The 19582-nt window shown below is 41.8% G+C and overlaps 1 pseudogene; it reads left to right on the top strand.

Moving 5' to 3' along the window:
• Positions 1-1993: 1993 nt before the first annotated feature.
• LOC108710364 lies at positions 1994-14004 on the top strand (annotated as a pseudogene).
• The last annotated feature ends 5578 nt before the right edge of the window (positions 14005-19582 follow it).

Raw genomic sequence — 19582 nt, forward strand, 5'->3', positions numbered from 1 at the left:
TCATTATGTGCTGTAGGGGGTCCAGTGGGGTCCACAACGTCTGCAGAGGTGTCCAGGAGGCTAGTGCAGAGAGCACAATTGCACCCTCTGCGCTAGAATTTTCAGTTTTAAAACTGGAAATTCGGCTTTTAAAGTTACAGGAGTGGCATTTTGCACCCCTGGTAACTAGTGGGGAGCTGCCATCTGGGGTGAGTTTCTCAATTCGCCTTATTGGTGTAGCCATGCCTGGATTTGTGGAAAGTCCACCTAGGCCCGGATTTTAGGGGGGCGGCATGCTTCCCAACCACACCCACATTGGTTCAAAAACACTCGGGATGCGCTGGAGAAACAACCATTTTTTCAATTTCCCATGTACCAATCCCCATTGCTCCTGTCCCCCTGGAGGGGACAGGGCCGATGAACGGCAGTGGGCCTAGGGGCGCCCACTATGTAAATCCGGCCCTGGGTGCAGCGCCCCTGATAAACAACTAGTGATTGTCTGCTTCCATCTATGCTAATGCTTACTTACTGGCTACTATATATGCAGAGGAGTATATACTGTTGAACTGAAGAAGCTGCTCAGATAAGTAGTGTAGTGTCTACAATAATTACTCAGCAAGTCCCATTGCTCTAAATTTACTTCTACTAGATCAGGGGTCCCCAACCTTTTATATCCATGAGCAACACTCGAATATAAAATAATATTGCAGAGCAACACAAGCATGCAAAAAGTTCCTGGGGCTTCCAAAAAAGGGCTGTGATTGGGTATTGCTAGCCCCTATGTGGACTTGCAGCCAACAGGAGGCTCTGTTTGGCAGTATACATATTGCTTGCCTTTAAGCCAGGAATTCAAAAAGAAGCATCTGATTGGGGGCCACTGGGAGCAACATCCATGGGGTTGAAGAGCAACATGTTACTCACGAGCTATCACTGTACTAGATATACCATGTTCTGGATGTATGAAAATTAGGGATGCACCGAATCCAGTATTCGGTTCGGGATTGAGCCAGGATTCTGCCTTTTTCAGCAGGATTTGGATTCGGCCGAATCCTTCTCCCTAGCCGAACCAAATCCGAATCCTAATTTACATTTACAAATTAGGGGCGGGGAGGGAAATCGCGTGACCTTTTGTCACAAAACAAGGAAGTAAAAAATGTTTTCCCCTTCCCACCCCTAATTTGCATATGCAAACTAGGATTCAGATTCGGTTCGGTATTCGGCCAAATATTTTGAGAAGGATTCAGGGTTTCGGCCGAATCCAAAATAGTAGATTCAGTTCATCCCTAATGAAAACCTTCATAGACTTATTGGCTACTAGTTTTTGCCTTCAGTGGTTTTATGTATTTAAATGGCTGCAGATGTATTCTAGTTATATATATATTAATTTTCTACTCTGGTCCGATCAGTGTTTGCACTCTCTGATTGGCTAAACGTTTCTCGTCCGGCCAGTTAAAGAGCAGCTTTATTTACTTATTATCACACCCAAAGGCAGGAGATTGATGTATCACACCCACGCAATGAGCAAATCACATAGACAGACTAGGCTTGATGTTAACCTTTAGCTGATATATAAAAAAAAAAGTTATTTTTAGATCATGGTGCAAAATCTGCAAGAGCATTTCTACATTTCATAATGTTATACTTTTGGAGGTTGATGTGGTTATAATAAAATTCCCCTCAATCAACAGAGAAGAACCAAACGTGCCTATTTTATACAATATGTGATGTAGAAATGACAGATATATAAGAGTAAAGTAAAAAAGAAACTTTCCATTACAGTCAGCTCCTTGCCCCGAGATGAAGGCTGGACTCTCAGTATTACTTGACTGCATTTGACTGCACTGGGCACTACCAGGCGATACCCATAAGGAGCCGTTTCAAGGATATTTTTGTCCCCTGCCCATGGAAATACAAGATTCTCAAACTGGTCATAGACGCAAAGATAACATCTTATGAAACAAAGGTTAATATAATTTTCGGACTATGTGTGGAGTGTCCTGACATTTTTCGTACAATGTCGATTGTTCAGGTTAGAAGATTTCTGTCGGCTAATGATAATATCTCTGCATGTATTGCCTGTCTGACGATGTCAGTGGGTCACTATTATTTGTCGGATGTAAAATTTGTACATTTGCTGTTTGTCAATTAATGGCCGTAACGAGGATACTCCGGTCGACTTCGGAAAACGAATCTGCCCATGTGCCCTGCCCCTAAAGCTGGCCATAGATGTTGAGATTTTTAAAAGATCAGATCCTCATCGTGAGACCGCGATTATCTCGGAACGATCGTACGAATTGTCCATCAACTAAAAAGACCAATTTGCCAGGAAAACAAAGGGGAGCTGCCGGCTTGACCCTCCAAACATAGATAGATTGCGCTGGGACCGACAAAGATTTTTTAACATGGCCGATCAATTTCCTGACAGATGTCAGGCGAAAAATCGTAAGATGTACGATCGTTCGAATCCCACTAACCGCATGATAATTTCGAAGGATTGGTCGGACTTCGCTAAAATCGGTTGTTCGGCAAGAGAAATCTTTGCGTCTATATGGGGATCTTTATACTCCCAGCATAACAATAACACACACTTGCTAATGAACTGCCTCTATTTATTCTCAATGTGCTGCTGGGGGGCGTCTGCCTCCTGCCACTTCAAAGCAAACCTTAAAAATACACCTCTTACATTTGTAAATTTTACCTTTCCCCCCCACCTGACAGTCACACCCCTCCCCCCGCTGAACTATCCCTGCATGTGGATTATTTGACTCCCAATAGGAATAAGCAACAGTAGTGCAATTATACCTCTTTGTGTTGTTTTTAATAACAAAACTGTGCTCCAAAATAGGAAGTGTATTGGGCTATTTACACTGTGCCAAACAATGTGTTTCATAAACCATCCCCGTGGGGCACAGACCAGACACTCAAGTGCCATTGGGAAGTGGGAACAATGGGAGACTTGTGCCAGTCACAGATACTATGGCTGCTCCTCTCTTGTCTTGTGCTTTAACTAACAACATCCTGAATACGACTGTACCCAGCTGCATTCATTTGCAGAAATGTGTACATTATTCCCAATAATACAAGTATGGTACTCAGCATTTACTGATCCGTGTAATGTACAGCTTTGTTTCTTTATAATGAGCCATTAGCAATTACAAATACAGTTATCATTTATCATCATTTATTTATATAGCGCTGTCAAGATACGCAGTGCTTCGTTATAATTTACTGAATGAGAATGAGATATGTTATATCTTTACTACTACATTTAACATAACATAATTTATAATAATGTAACATAATTTACAGTAGGACAGGGGTATAACTACAGAGGAAGCAGATCCAGGGAGTATAGGGGCCCCAACAGGCCCTAATTAATGAGTAGTTTTATTATATATGGAACAGGACAGCCTCTGGAGAGTTTTAGGGGCCGTAAAATTATTTTGCTGTGGGGCCCTGTAACATCTAGTTATGCCACTGCAGTAGGGGGTACATTATCCCTTATAATACATGAGTGATACTTAGCGTTCCCTGTATAACTCAACCTGCAGCCTTGTGTCTTTATATGGTCACAGAACAACCCCTCAGTGACTTCTAATATCTTTATCATTTACAGTAGGGGGTACATTATCCCTTATAATACATGAGTGATACTCAGAGTTCCCTGTATAACTCAGCCTGCAGCCTTATGACTTTATATGGTCACAGAATCCCTCAGTGACTTCTAATATCCTTATCATTTACAGTAGGGGGTACATTATCCCTTATAATACATGAGTGATACTCAGAGTTCCTTGTATAACTCAGCCTGCAGCCTTGTGCCTTTATATGGTCACAGAACAACCCCTCAGTGACTTCTAATATCCTTATCATTTAAAGTAGGGGGTACATTATCCCTTATAATACATGAGTGATACTCAGAGTTCCCTGTATAACTCAGCCTGCAGCCTTGTACCTTTATATGGTCACAGAACAACCCCTCAGTGTCTTCTAATATCCTTATCATTTACAGTAGGGGGTACATTATCCATTATAATACATGAATGATGCCCAGAGATCCCTGTATAATTCAGCCTGAGGCCTTGTGCCTTTATATGGTCACAGAACCCCTCAGTGACTTCTAATGTCCTTACAATTTACAGTAGGGGGTACATTATCCCTTATAATACATGAGTGATACTCAGAGTTCCCTGTATAACTCAGCCTGCAGCCTTGTGCCTTTATATGGTCACAGAACCCCTCAGTGACTTCCACTTTGAAAATGACCCCTACTGGGCTGTTAGTCAGTGGAGAATAATAGGAGCTGTAGGCCTATCACAGCTGGTTCACAGGAGGTTGGCTTGACTGACCTAAGCATTATAGAATACCAACCATGGAATATAATATATATAATATATTATTATGATATTATAATATTATTATAATTAATATTCCTGATGTTCGAGTTTTTTTTCAGAGGGCTTAGCCCGAAAACTAGAATAATTCGAGCTATCCGTGATTTTTCCAGCTGAAAACTCGATTAATTTGAGTTTTCGGGGTTTACAACTCAAACTCGCAGAATCCAGTTTTTTCCCATTCAAGTTTTTTTTCCTAAATAAGATACCATTTGCGTTCATTCGAATTCATCTGGGTACTATTGGTGGGCCCCCGTTCAATTGTTTTCCCTTGTCCTCTCTCTGCTGCACGGGGGAAGTTCCAGCTGGGTAACAATGATAGTTCAGTGTTCTGACTTCAACTCTAAAGGATAGGACATAGCTTGGTATTAGGGCTGGAAAAAGGGGTACTCTGCAGGGGCACAAGCTGCCCACCAGCTGAAATACAACTCCCAGAGACCTTGCTCACCCGGCTGTTGCTGTGGATGTGGCACTGTAATCTGAATATGAGCACAAATGGTCTATGCTGATTTTATGTTGTGTTAATTGTTTCCTGGGGTTTTCCTGTTCTGGTTTCCGTTTATCTTCTTAGGCTGGTGGCATGCGTGAAGATTCAGGGGAGATTAGGGGCACACAGAGTGGAACCCATAGTCGGCAGTATTCGAACCTGCGTGGGGAGACCCTAATAGATTTCAAGTGCATCGCCTAACTAAGCTCCCCTGAATCTTCACGTGTGCCACCAGCCTAATGCAGGACTCCTATCACCTCCATATTGTATCACAGCACACCCTAATGCCCGTGTTTACAAGCTACCCCTTTGCATACACTCATAACCCTACCAACACATCTATCATAAATGTTATGGAATGTGAACTGAAAGTCCTATATAAATTGAAAAGCTTTGTTGAGACTACATTTGTAACACTGTCATGATGAATAACTGCTCTGATATCTGGAAACCTGCTGTTTTGAAAAAAACAGGATTAATTTTAAAAAAAAAAAAACCTTAAAAAGTAATTTTTACTAAGTACATTTGTCATCAACCTTCCAGCTGAGTGATGGGTGGGAATGACAAATGTCCTCTGTGACTTGCACCAAAACAACCCTCCCTTTATAGGGAGAGGGGGACAGGGACTGACACATAGGGGGGGGTATTTATTTAGTATCACTAGCAATCATTCTGCAAGCAGCCAGCTTCTTCGCCTCTGCACAGAATACTGAGTGATGCAGCACAGGGCTTCCTGTTGCAGCGCTCTCTCTAGCAGCTTTAGCAGAGACCAGAGCTCTCTTGAGAAGCACCAGGGTGATACAGAGGGCACAATCAGTTGTGTTGTACTAGGATTAAGCACATGATAAGTGTGAAAATATCCTGATTGTATCCCCAAACCCGGCATCAGACTCTATGTTTTTTTTAGGGAAATCTTTCCTAAAACTGTGATAAAGAAAGAAGAAAAATCAGATCTCTCCCTGCTAACTAATGACTTCAAGACTAACCCAGCAGATTGCGTGTGTAGCCTGGCACCCAAAGGACTGTCACAAACAGTGAGAGGAGGGAGCTCTAATGGTGTTTAATCCAGCCCATGTTGTAACTTGATTCTGAGATGTTGGAAGGATGTTAAATCTTAATTTGCCCCCTCCTGAGTATCTCACCCCCGCCTCCTCTCTTTCTCTCTCTCTGCCCCTTTTCTCTATTAGCAGACAAGATACAATCCATGTGTGGGGATACAGAACGGAGATCCTTACAGCTGGCATTCACATACAACTATATTTACATTTCATCACATTTCATATACATATAATACAGCACTTATATATTATATACACTGTAACAACAAGCACCACTTACAGTCAGGTACCAGGACGACCTACCCCTTGCTGATCATTGAGATGGAGCACATTGGCACTTCTGCACAGTGACTGGCGGAGACCTGCTTGGTGGTTTAGGATCAATTCTATATCACAACCTGCAGGATCTGAGCTGAAGACATTTCCCTACGTTTCTGGGTGAGTGATATAAAATCATTGTTCTTTCAGCTCTTGCCTATTTCACTGTAGTTCAAGCTATTGTACAAGAAAGCAAACTGCACACTGCGATCAATCGAATTCTGTTATTATTACTATTATTATATTATTTTGGAGCACTAGAACATTAGCCTAGTCCTGTGCTTACTGACTATGCATTACCTTGTGCACCTTTTCATCTCCAATTTGTGCCTATATGTTACCCTTCCATCAACTTAGACTGTAAGCTCTAGGGGGCAGGGACCTCCAACTATGTCTCTTACTGCATAAAACTTAAGAGTCAGGGTACACAGGCAGATTCGGGGAGATTAGTCGCCGGCGACAAATCTCCACTCCTTTGGGTTTACTAATCTCCCCGAACTGCCTCCCCTGAGGCTAAAATGAAAAACGCCGGCGGGATGGCACTCAGATCTATTAATTTTACGAAGTCGTCCGAAGTTTCCTTGTGAGGCAATTTCGGAAAACCAATTGCTCCGAGTGCCACCCCCCCCCCCGGCGATTTTCATTTTAGCCAGCGGGAAGGCAGGGGAGGCAGATTCGGGGAGATTAGTCGACCCGAAGAAAAGGAGATTGGTCGCGGGGCGACTAATAGCCACGAATCTGCCTGACCCTAAAGGGGTTGTTCATCTAACTAGTTGTTTTCAGATAGATCACCAGAAATAACAACTTTTTCCAATTACTTTTTATTTTCTATCTGTCAGAAGTGTATAGAGTCATCTTTCACCTTCTAAAGCAGCTCTGGGAGGGGAAGTCGCCGACCCTGTAAACTGTTCTAAATGGATACATTCAGTTGATACATTTCTTTTCTTTGTCCCTGCTGAGCAGAATCCCTGAGTTTCATTACAGGCAGCTGTTAGAATTGATACAATAGTTGCTAATACTCCAGAGATGCTGCTGAGAAATCTACTAAATGTTGCAAAATTGTTCAGAATCTGCACCTGAATTACTGAGCTGTCAGACTCAAACATCAGAGACAGGAACATTCAACTTTAAACTTAGATTTTGGAAAAACAGTAAAAAAAAAAATAAACAATGGAAAGTAATTGAAAAAAAGTCTCTATTTCTGGGGAACAATCTAAAAACAACTGAACTGAAAAAAAAGTGTTTGGAAGGTGAACAATCCCTTTAAGCTCTTTGTCCTGATATGAATTCTGTGTATATTTATTATGTGATTTATCTTCCCCGTGTTTTCTTATATATATATATACTGTATATATTGTACTTTTATGCATTGTGCAGCGTTACGGCTCTTTAACAGTGCTTTACAAATAAAGTTATACATACATACATACCAATGACAGGGCATAAAAAACGCTGGCACTGCAATTATTGTTCTATTAAAATACCCAGCACTGGAGAGAGGGAGGTGTTCGGGAGTTGCAGTTCAGCACAATAGGGTGTTGCAGAAATGCAGAGGGGTGCCTGTCCCTTTGGCATACTCTGAAGGACAACAATTATTTCCAGGAAATATAAGTTTATAAAGGACTTGTGTATTTCTCTATTAAAGGGCAAGTAAAGCTCATTTTCTTTACTGGAGTACAGAGGGTTGCTGTGTTGCTTCCAACATGCAAAAGTCTTATGTCTCATACACTGAAGCTGTGTAACCTCCGCTTACTTTCTCCTGAGTTTTCTCCTGATTTTGTCCTGAATTAGGGCTGACGAGCGGTTGAAGCAGCGCTCCCCTGCGCTCGGTTTTTCATCGTTCACCCGCAGGGGAGTGCACGAGTAGACGCATTTAGCTTTTTTCAATGGGGCTGTACTCACACAGGCGCGTGTAGGCGCCAAACGCAGGTTGAAACGCAACATTTTTCCTGCATTCGGCGCCTACACGCGCCTGTGTGAGTACAGCCCCATTGAAAAAAGCTAAATGCGTCTACTCCTGCACTCCCCTGCGGGTGAACGATGAAAAACCAAGCGCAGCCCCATTGAAAAAAGCTAAATGCGTCTATTGCTGCGCTCCCCTGCGGCTGAACGCAGAAAAACGTAACGCAGGGGAGAGAAGCTTCAACCACTCGTCAGTAAGAGCCCTTACTCTCCTCACCCAAGTCCAGGGCACAATGGGGTGAAATCAGCTCGAGGCAAATTAGCAGCAGACACATATTAAATACACGTCCTACACAGCTGATTAGTGGTGTATTTAGGTGCTTGCTGCAGACTGAAATAGTATCTGCTCAGCCATGCAATATGCATCTGAATTAATTGCTAATGAGCCAAGCATGACTAAACAGAGCTTGGCCAAGAGGTACTGGCACAAAATACAAGCACTTCTTGTCCCTGTTACTTCTCACCAACCAGGCCCTCCCTGCTTATTCACCAGTGGCTCACTCCTGCTATTAATGTAAATAGGCTAAACCATCTATAGGGGGACCTATCATTCAATAATATGTGTCCCAAATGTTGATTTTGCACAAGAAAAAGGATTTTTTTTTTTAAGCAAGTCCTGTGAGTGCTGAGTCATTGCTCAGCTCAGATGGAAAAAGAAAATCTGCATTTGTCTGTTATCCAGTACCAGTTTCACAGCAGTAATTTTAGTTTCGATATGCCAAGCTATCTACTTTCCATTTACTACCATGTAACAGCTGGAGGAACGCATGGCATCTCTGTTAATCCCAATGGAATGTACTAATACATTACTAATACAATAAACTAAAGCAGTGGAGGAATTACTATTTTCTTCCCAAAAAAAGTGATGCTGTGGTTGGTCCCCAGGATGACCATAAGGGGGTAGTGGATAACATTCATAGGAGCAGATTTACTAAAGACCGTTTTAAGTCACTTCGCCTATTTACTAACGGGCTCATGTGTAACTTCGCTAGCGAAAGAGACAGACGCTATCGCTCATTCGCACTCTATCGCCAGGCGAATTTTCGCTCTGGCAAATGGACATTACTCAGCAAATTCACTAAGATGTGGATTTTACTGAACGTTACCTCTTTCGCCAGACTTGCCTTCACCAGCTCAGACCAGGCCAAGTGCATAGATCTTCCTCAATCTTTTAGGGGAAAAAGATTCAAAGTCCCAAAAAACGCTGGTGTCTCTTCCTTTTTTCAGAGTGAAAGGCTGCAAAAGTCCTTAAAATATTTTTTTGGGTAACCGGGTTCCCCTAATACATTTTCTAACATATGGAACATTAACTATACACTGGGCTCATGCGCAGGGCATTATAACAACTCTATTTTCTTTTATTAAGGACTTGTGTAGTAGTAATGTATTTGCTGCAACATATACGTCCATTAAATTTTATAATTTCCCGCCGTATGCAAATTAGCCTGAGCAAAGACCTCTAACGAAGTTGCACTAGGCATAATTGAACGCTAGCGCATCTTCGCTTTGATTTTTTGCCTGGTGAAGCGTAGAGATGTGTGCGAAGCCGTCGCTAGCAAATTTTCGCAGATTAGGGAATTTGTCCCATAGAGTGTATCCTAAAAGCACCCCCACAGGATCAAAGAAATCTGGAAATGGCGTTGCATTTATTTTCAGGAACAGCAGTGACGACTCATTTACTATTACTGGGCGCAATACATGATTTTCATCATACTGTTAAAGGGGTGGTTCCAATTTATTATGTTATAGAATAGTAAATTCAAAGCAACTTTTCAATTGGTCTTTTTTTTTTTTAAATAATTTTGAATTATCTGCCTTCTTCTTCTGACTCTATCCAGGCTCACTGGCCCCATCTAAAAACAAAATTTTTTTTACTCTTTATTACTCATCTTTCTATTCATTCCCTCTCCTAGTCATATTCCAGTCTCTTATTCAAATCAATGCGTGGTTGCTAGGGTAGTTTGGACCCTAGCGACCAACATTCTGAAATTGCAAATGGGAGAGCTGCTGAATAAAAAGCTAAATAACTCAAAAACCACAAAAAAAAAACAATTGCAAATTATGTCTGAATATCACTCTCTACACCATACTTAAAGTTAATTTAAAGGAGAACAACCCCAACATTATTTATTATATTGTACACCATACTTTATAGATTCTGCATTCTGCCACAAGGTGGAGCATGTCAACTTTCTGCAAAATGCATTGAAAGAACGGCGTTGCTGCATAATCAGACCATAAGGAGTCTAGGGTGGCCTATAGCTTAGTAACAACCAAGAAACTTGATCATTTTAGCTGTGTATCTGGTCTGAGATAGTGGAAAATAATACAAAGAAAGTCTCTTTCTGAGGCAGATGTACCTGTAGATTATATATAGTGAATAAAGTACCCCCTCTTGTAAAATATATAGTGAATAAAGAACCCCCTCTTAAAATATAAGGATATTATAAGTTACATGACCATATAAAAAACACGAGGCCGAAGGCCTTCTAATATCCTCATATTTTGCAACTGGGGGTACTTTATTTATTATAATACACAAATTTCATCATAAATAAATGATGATGATGATGATGAGTCATGTGACAGAAATGACATCAGAACTCACCATTTATAACTGATGATATCAGAACTCAACCTTTATAAGGATATAAAAAGCCATGAATATCCTTGTAAATTATATCATTATAAACGGTGACAGAAATGACATCAGAACTCACCGTTTATAACTGATGACATCAGAACTCAACGTTTATAAGGATATAAAAAGCCATGAGTGAGTAATGATGTCATTTTTGTCACATGACTCAATAAAACTTGTGTATTATAATAAATAAAGTACCCCTTGTCAGAATATATGAGGATATTAGAAGTAACCTCGGAGTTCCATGACCTGTATAAAACCTCATGCTTTTATATGGTCATAAAACTCCTCGGTGACTTATAATATCCTTATATTTTACAATAGGGGGCACTTTATTCACTATATATTGTTTTTATACAGGTCATGGAACTAGGGTTGCCACCTGTCCAGTTGCCTGCCCATTTTTCCAAATTAGGAAAAGCAGGATTTCCTATGTGGCTACATTATAGCTCCACCCCTGATGTCATGACCCACCTCCATTACATAAAGGCCCCGCCCCCTGTAGCATTCCACAGAAGGTGGCAACCCTACATGGAACTCTGAGGTTACTTCTAATATCCTCTTTATTTATTATAATTCATAAATTTCAGTGAGTCACGTGACAGAAATGACATCACTAAGCTCCGATTATAACCAATGACATCAGGTCTGGACTGGGGTTCACAATAGGCCCTGGCATTCCAAGTACACAGAGGCAGCAAGCAGCCCCCCACCAGCCCAATAAATAGTGTCTGTCTATTGAAAACTTACAGCAGCCCCTGTGAAATTTGCCAGAACCCACAGATTGCCAGTCCGGGTCTGAATGACATCACTAAGCTCGATTATAACGATGACATCACAAAGCACCATTTATAATGTTATCATTTACAGGATATTCATGGCTCTTGTGTATTAAATATATCCTTCACAACAAGAGACCGACTACCGTATATAATTATACTGTCTATAAGGATATATTTTACTGGATATTCGAGCCTTTTGGGCTTTATAAGATCATACTTTCTTGGCACAAGACAAGTGTTGGTATCTTGCTTGCAGATTGTTGCAAGGATTCCTCATTCCAGTCTCCTGCAAAACTAAATTGTTCTTTCCAGTTTAAAGTGCCATTGTTTCTGCTCTGTATTAATATCAAGCTGAAAGCTCTAATCGGGGGCCCATTTATATGAGGGTGACCTTCACTGGAGACTCTTGTCTGTTTTTCTTTTTAGTGTGAATCCAGAATATCTCGCTAAGTCTTGTGACTATTTGTGCAGAAGGATTTTGCTGGGCAATGGGATATCAGGATTCATCTTGGACAGAACCTCTGTGGGTTTTGGCTCCGAATGAATTATTTTAATCCAAGCCACAAACCTTTTAAAGAGGAACAGTCCATTAAAGTTTTAGCAGGGGCTGAGGCTTTTGTGATGTTCCGACCCTCAATGGGCAAATGTACAGGCACAGAAATGAATGCACCACACAATAATAATAATAATAATAATACAATTAGAAGCCTCAGATCAGTTGCTTGGCTGTATAAGATATAAGACAGGGCATCTCTGTTTTTAACGGGCTATTCATACGTTCTGTGTATTATAGAGCAGTGATCCCCAACCAGTAGCTCATGAGTAACATGCTGCTCTCCAACCCTTTGGATGTTGCTCCCAGTGGCCTCAAAGCAGGTGATTATTTTTGAATTCCAGGCTTGGAGGAAAGTTTTGGTTGTATTAAAACCAAGTGCACTGCCAAACAGAGCTTCAATGTGGGTGGACAATCCACATAGGGGCTACCAAATAGCCGATTACAGCACTTATTTGGCACCCCAAGAACATTTTTCATGCTTGTGTTGCTCCCCAACTCCTTTTACTTCTGAATGTTGCTCATGGGTTCAAAAGGTTGGGGATCCCTGATATAGAGGTTAAAATGCTCCATATTTTAATTAAAAAAATATTAATATTTTATGTCATTAAAGGGGTTGTTCAACTTTAAGTTAACTTTTTAGTATGTTATAGAATGCCTAATTCTAAGCAGCTTTTCAACTGCTCTTGATTTTTCCTTTTTTTTTTATAGTATTTAAGTTATTTGCCTTCTTCTTCTGACTCTTTCCAGCTTTCATAGTTTTCCAGTCACTGACCCCATCTAAAAAACAAACGCTTTGTACTTTGTATTACTCGTCTTTCTATTCAGGCCTCTCCTATTCATATTCCAGTCTTTTATTCAATTCAGTGCATGGTTGCTAGGGTAATTTGGACTCTAGCAACCAGACAGCTGAAAACTGAAGAGCTGCTCAATTAAAGGACCAGTAACATCAAAAAACAAATTTTTATAAAAATTTGTTAGTATAGAATGAAAAAAAAAACACCAAGACAAATTAAACTTTAAAATAGGTCCCGTTATTGTGCGCGGTGCTGAATGGGGAGTTCTCCCGGCATCTCCTCGCCTCGGTGGACACGGTTCTTTTCGACTTCGATGGGGTGTTGTTGCGGGGCATGAGGCAATCGCGTGTCGCCCGATCTTATTAACGGGTTGAAGCGAGCAGGGAAACGGGTGTTTTTCCTCACCAACAACAGCATGAAGACCCGCTGCATGTATGCGGAGAAGCTAGGGTGGGTGGGCTTCAAGGCTGAGCCGAGGGAAGTGTTTGACACTGTGCACTGTACGACGATCTATCTGCGGGACATCTCCCGACTTCAGAACAAAGTCTATCAAATTGGGGGTCGGGCACTGAGCAAGGTGTTCGGGCCACGGGATCCCTCACTTTGGCTGTGGAGCTGACCTTGTGATCGGCTCCCCCAAGGACTGGGCTTCGGTGGAGACAGACCCCGAGGTGAAGGCTGTGGTGGTTGGATTCGATGAGAATTTCAGTTGCATGAAACTCAACCGGGCACATCAGTACCTACAGGATCCCTTCTGCCTCTTCATTGCCACCAACTGCTGTCCCAGTCACCTTTTCTGGGAAAAAAATACCGGTCTTCCTATATATTTATCTTTTTTCCCTATTAATAACATTGGGATCAACCATCATTTTTACCGGCCAGGCCGGTAGAATAACGGCCAGATGGCAACCCTAGTCCCAGTGTGGGAGCTAATGGGGAGCCCACTGACATCGTCTTCCTCTGTGGCAGTCGTTATGGTACAAGAACACACGCTGTCAGTAGAATATGGGAGAAGAAATCGAGGGAAGATGGATCGTCGTCGCCCTGTCGCCTTTTCTGTAGAGTACAGGAAGCAGAGTTTTTGTAAGTTATTTTTTAATAAAGGCTTTTTCTATTTTAAAGTTTAATTTCTCTTGGTGTTTTTATTTCGCTCTATACTAATACATTTTTTTTTAAAAAAAAAAATTTGATGTTACTGGTCCTTTAAAAGCAAAATAACTCAAAAAACACAAATAATAAAAAATTAAAACCAATTTGCAAATTGTCTGAGAATATCACTCTCTACATCATACTATGGGTAAGTCCACACTGGGTGTTTTGGGGAGATTTGGTCACCTGGCGACTAATCGCCTCGTCTTTGCGGCGACCAATCTCCCCAAATGCTTTCCCTGACTCTGCGCCGGCTTAAAATGAAAAAACACCGGCGCTAATCACACACGGCGGTTCGTTTTCTGAAGTCGTTCGAAGTTGCCTCACGAGGAAACTTCGGGCGACTTCGGAAAACAAATCGCCGCGTGTGATTAGCGCCAACGTTTTTTCATTTTAGCCGGCGCAGAGTGAGCGCAGGCGTTTGGGGAGATTGGTCGCCGCAAAAACTCCCCCAAACGGCCAGTGTGGACTTACCCTTAAAGCTAATTTAAAGGTGAACAACCCTGTAAATGCACCTCTCATAATAAAATTATAAGTCCAAAACATTCCTTGGACATATAAAGGCATAAGACCCAGTACTTTTATACAGATCATGAACACTGTCTCTGACACTTAACAGGTTATTCATGAGTTTTGGGGATTATATAGAGAATAAAGTGCCTTTATTTTAAAAATAAGAATATTTTATGCCATTAAGGAGTTCAGTCACCATACACAGGCAGAAGGAAGGTTGAGCAGTTTTATAGCTTCTAACTTTTTTGAATTCCACAGTCACCTCTCATATCTTTATATTATTCTTATAAAAGCCACGTTTCAGTGGATTATGTGGCATCTGTAAGCAGCCATTCTAGTTTAACTTAATTTGGAATTAAACATAAGATGCAGGCAGTGATATAGTGAGACTGATCATTTCAACTGGTCTTTTTTTATTTTTTTGTTGCTATTGAATGATTTAGTTCAGGAGCTCTACAGTTTAGAAATTCAGCAGCTACCTTGTTGCTATGGTCTAATTTACCCTAGCAACTAGACAGTGGTATGAATATAAGACTGTAAAAAATACTTAATAAAACTGCTCCATCCGTGCAAATGCCTTGCATAGGTGAAGCTGTTTACTGAGTATACAGTGAGGGTCATCCAGGGTTACTAGCCGTCAGGTTTTTAACTGGACAACCCAGTTTTTCAAGGGGTTGACCTGTCAAAATTTCAGGTTGTTTTTTTAACATTGATAAAACCAGACAGAAATCCAGCCACACAATTAAAAATGACATAATAACCCTTCCCCCAACATAATACACCCGCCCTCACATCATTATGCCTGCCCTTAAAGTAACCCCAAAAAATTAAAACATTTTTAAGTTACAAAAAACACGGTGCTGTTTTGCGGACCTGGTACAACTGGCGTGTTTGTTTCAGAAACTCTCTTATAGTTTAAATAAACAAGCTGCTGTGTAGCCATGGGGGCAGCCATTCGAAGCTGAAAAAGGAGAAAAGACACAGGATACACAGCAAAAAAACAGATATGCTCTGTAGTATACAAAAGGATTCTTCAGAACTTATCTGTTATCTATTGAGTATCCTGTGCTTGAATGGCTGCCCCCATGGCTACACAACAGCTTGTTTATATAAACTATAGTAGTACTTATCTGTTATCTATTGAGTTTCCTGTGCTTGAATGGCTGCCCCCATGGCTACACAGCAGCTTGTTTATATAAACTATAGTAGTACTTATCTGCTATCTACTGTGTATCCTGTGCTTGAATGGCTGCCCCCGTGGCTACACATCAGCTTGTTTATATAAACTATAGTAGTACTTATCTGTTATCTACTGTGTATCCTGTGCTTGAATGGCTGCCCCCATGGCTACACAGCAGCTTGTTTATATAAACTATAGTAGTACTTATCTGTTATCTACTGTATATCCTGTGCTAGAGTCCTGCAGTGGGTCGGTTACCCGCGGGTTACCCGCAAAAACCTGCGGTACCCTGCGGGTTGCGTTTAGAAGTTCCGGGTGCGGGTATACCCGCGGGTCGGCGATTCTGTGGTTTTGCGGGTTGCGGGTCGGGCCGCAGTTCTTCTCAATATCGATATTCACTCCTTTTTTCTGGTCACGTCTACTTCCGATGACGTCACTTCCGGTTTACAACGACAGCACTTCCTGTTTTACTCCTTTTTTTCTGATCACGTCTACTTCCGATGATGTCACTTCCGGTTTCCAATGACAGCATTTCCTGATTCTTGATGGTCAGCGGGTTGCAGGTCCGGGTTTGCGGATAAGGTACTTGCGGGTAGGGTCGGGTAGCGGGTCCAAGCAGGTAAGAATGTGGGTTGCGGGTCCGGGTTGAGGATTGCAGGTTGTGGGTACGGGTCAGGTTCGGGTCCCAAAAAATCTATCTTGTGCTTGAATGGCTGTCCCCATGGCTACACAGCAGCTTATTTATATAAACTATAGTAGTGTTTCTGAAGCAAACACAAGTGTGGACCAGTGCAGGGCAACAGTATATTATATTTTCATTATTTTAAAACATTTACATTTTTTGGCCTTACTGTTCTTTTAACATCACTGCCCTTCCCCTGACAGTATCAGTTACGCACTCTTTGTCTGGGTTTTGCCACCAGAAAGGTGACTGACAACCCACTCATCCTTGCTATAAACCAGGGGTCAGCGACCTTTACTATCAGAAGAGCCATTCTGCCCCGTCTTCCACTAAAGAAAAATAGTCTGGAGCCGCAAAACATAACACAGCTTATAAACTCTTAAAAGTTTTAACCTTTTCTTAATTTTAATTGTTACAAAAACAGAATACAACAGACAGAAGTGCAGTGTGCATGTGTTAAAATGCTATTAAATGCTATTAAATGCTAGTGTTCTCATCTGTTTAATGTGACTTCTGTTTCTGAGGCTCCATGCTGATCTTCTCTCTCTTGTCTTGAGTGTGTGACCGCGGTAAGGACCAGGATGAATCATCTTGCTGCTGCTCCGTCTTGCCTGTCCCTCCTGGGACGTCTATACAGCCCTCGCACCTGATGGTGGCTTCCTGAGTGTGCCACCGCGGTAACCTAACTGTTAGCTTACCATGGTCACACACTGAAGAAGCCGACAGCAAGTGTGAGGGTCTGTATAGATGACGTGACAGGTAAAGCCGCAAGACAGAGCCGCGGCAAGCAGGATGAAGAGCCACATTAGGCTCCAGAGCCGCATGAGGCTCCAGAGCCGTGGGTTGCCCACCCCTGCTATAAACCATAACTCTTGTACCCAGGAAATGTTCCTTTCATTTCCAGTCACTCTCTCGATTCTTCCCTAACCCCATTCAACCCTGAATCTTTCAGTATTGCAGCTCAAAGAACCGTCCTGCATAAATAAGGACAGTACAAAAACTGTAGGCCCCAATTTTGATCCTGCTAGTTAGAATAAGTTCAGCCAAAATGGTAACATGTGCAAGACTTTACTTTCAACCTCATTTGTTAGTAATACTATATAATACACAGAAACCATGAATGTCTTGTAAATGATATTCTTATAAACGGTGAGTACTGATGTCATCAGTTATAAACGGTGAGTAGTGATGTCATTCTTGTCACATGTCTCACTGAAACTTGTATATTATAATAAATAAAGCCTCGTGTTTTTATGGTCATGAAACTCCTCTGTAACTTATAATATCCTTATATTTTACAAGTGGGGGTACTTTAATAACTATATAAACTATGTCAGAATCACTATTCCCCTCCTGGAGGTGATTCTCTCCACCCCTACAGGCACTGACTGTAAAGTTGCCAGGCAACTTTTTTTTTTTAAATTTTCCACACTTATTTTCCCCGCCTGTAACGGCATTTCTGCAGTTGGCCCAGTTTGTTCCCTTCAGATGTTTCTGGAAGAGAGACGAACACTAATGAGAATAAAATGTCTTCACGGGAAGCCACACTCAGAGCTCCTCTATGTAAAGTGAGAGCCACTTCAGTGAATAACTTCCATAAAATAACATAAGGAGTGGTGAGTCTTATGCTTCACCAGGAGACTGTCCAGCCATTATTAGCTCCCAAGGGAAGTCTGATAAAGCTATGACAAATTGTCCCCTCATCAGTAGCGAAACCTACTCCAGCGTGGATTTTTTTTTTTTTACAAAAATTGCTGGTTATAGTCTTTTTTTAGTCTTTTTTTTAAAAAAGAAAAAAAAACATATAGGAGCTGCCATGTATTGCTGCTGATTTATTTATTGCCCATGGGGTCACAATATCAAAAAAATCAAGTCTGGCCTATTTGGAATGCTGCAAACTAAGCTGATATATTTTCAGCTATGTAGCATTGATAATGATTATTGGCTGATCAGCTCTGTAAGATGTGGATTTTATTTTATGAGGTGGGAACCCTATTTATGACCTAAACATATCAGTTTCATGTAGCTAAAGGTGGCCATAGATGCAAAGATCCTATCGTACGAATCGAGGATACGTACGATTTTCAGACCGTGTGTGGAGAGTCCTGACATTTTTTGTCCGGCGGAGATTGGTCATTTGGTCGATCGGACAGGTTTGATTTTGTTCCGAACGTCCTGCCAGAGCCGATTGCGCTCTCATAGTAATCCAATCGTTCGGCCATAGGTCCGGCCATTCAGATTACCCCCGACATAGCCATGCCCGTTAGTGGCATATCGGGGAAAAATCGGCTCATTTGTCGATGTCGCCAAATGAGAGGATCTTTGTGTCTATGGCCACCTTAAGGGTGGTGGCACATGGGCCTGTGATAAATCTTCGCTACTACAGGCAACTAATCTCCCCGAAATGCTTTCCCACTGGAGAATGTGAATTGCCGTTGCGATGGCATAAGTGTAGGATTGCCATCTGTTTGGTTTTGGCCAGGACAGCCTGTTTTTTTAAAGGGCTGTCCTGGGTCAAAACTACCTGCCTACTTTTCCAAATTAGGAAAACCGGATTCGATTCCCTGAGATTTTGAGATCGCAGATCGACATGCTATAACCCCGCCTCCGATATCAAAATTTTGCCCCTGCAGAAGTCATGGCCCTGCCTCCCCGCCCAGAGTTAGACGAGAGGAAAGGTGCCTACACAAGCGTCGCTTTGGAAGTTTCCTTGAAAGGCAACTTCGGGCGACTTCAGAAAACCGAAACAATGATTATGCCATCCTGCCAGCGATTCACATTCTTGCCGGTGGGAAGTCATTTCGGGGAGATTAGTCACCCACAGAAGCGAAGATTTATTGCAGGCCACTAAATCTCACCCTAAGGGTGGTGGCACACGTGAAAATATGAGGATATTAGAAGTCAACTTGGAGTTCCATGACCCTAAGGGTGGTGGCACACATGAAGATTCAGGGGATATTAGTTGCCCAGCGACAAATCTTCTCTTCTTCGGGCGACTAATCTCCCCAAAATGTCTTCCCGCCAACAAGAATATGAATCGCCAGCAGGATGGCATACAAATTGCTACTGATTTCCGAAGTTTCC

Source organism: Xenopus laevis, chromosome 3L, assembly GCF_017654675.1.
Source record: "Xenopus laevis strain J_2021 chromosome 3L, Xenopus_laevis_v10.1, whole genome shotgun sequence".
Taxonomy (NCBI): Eukaryota; Metazoa; Chordata; class Amphibia; order Anura; family Pipidae; genus Xenopus; species Xenopus laevis.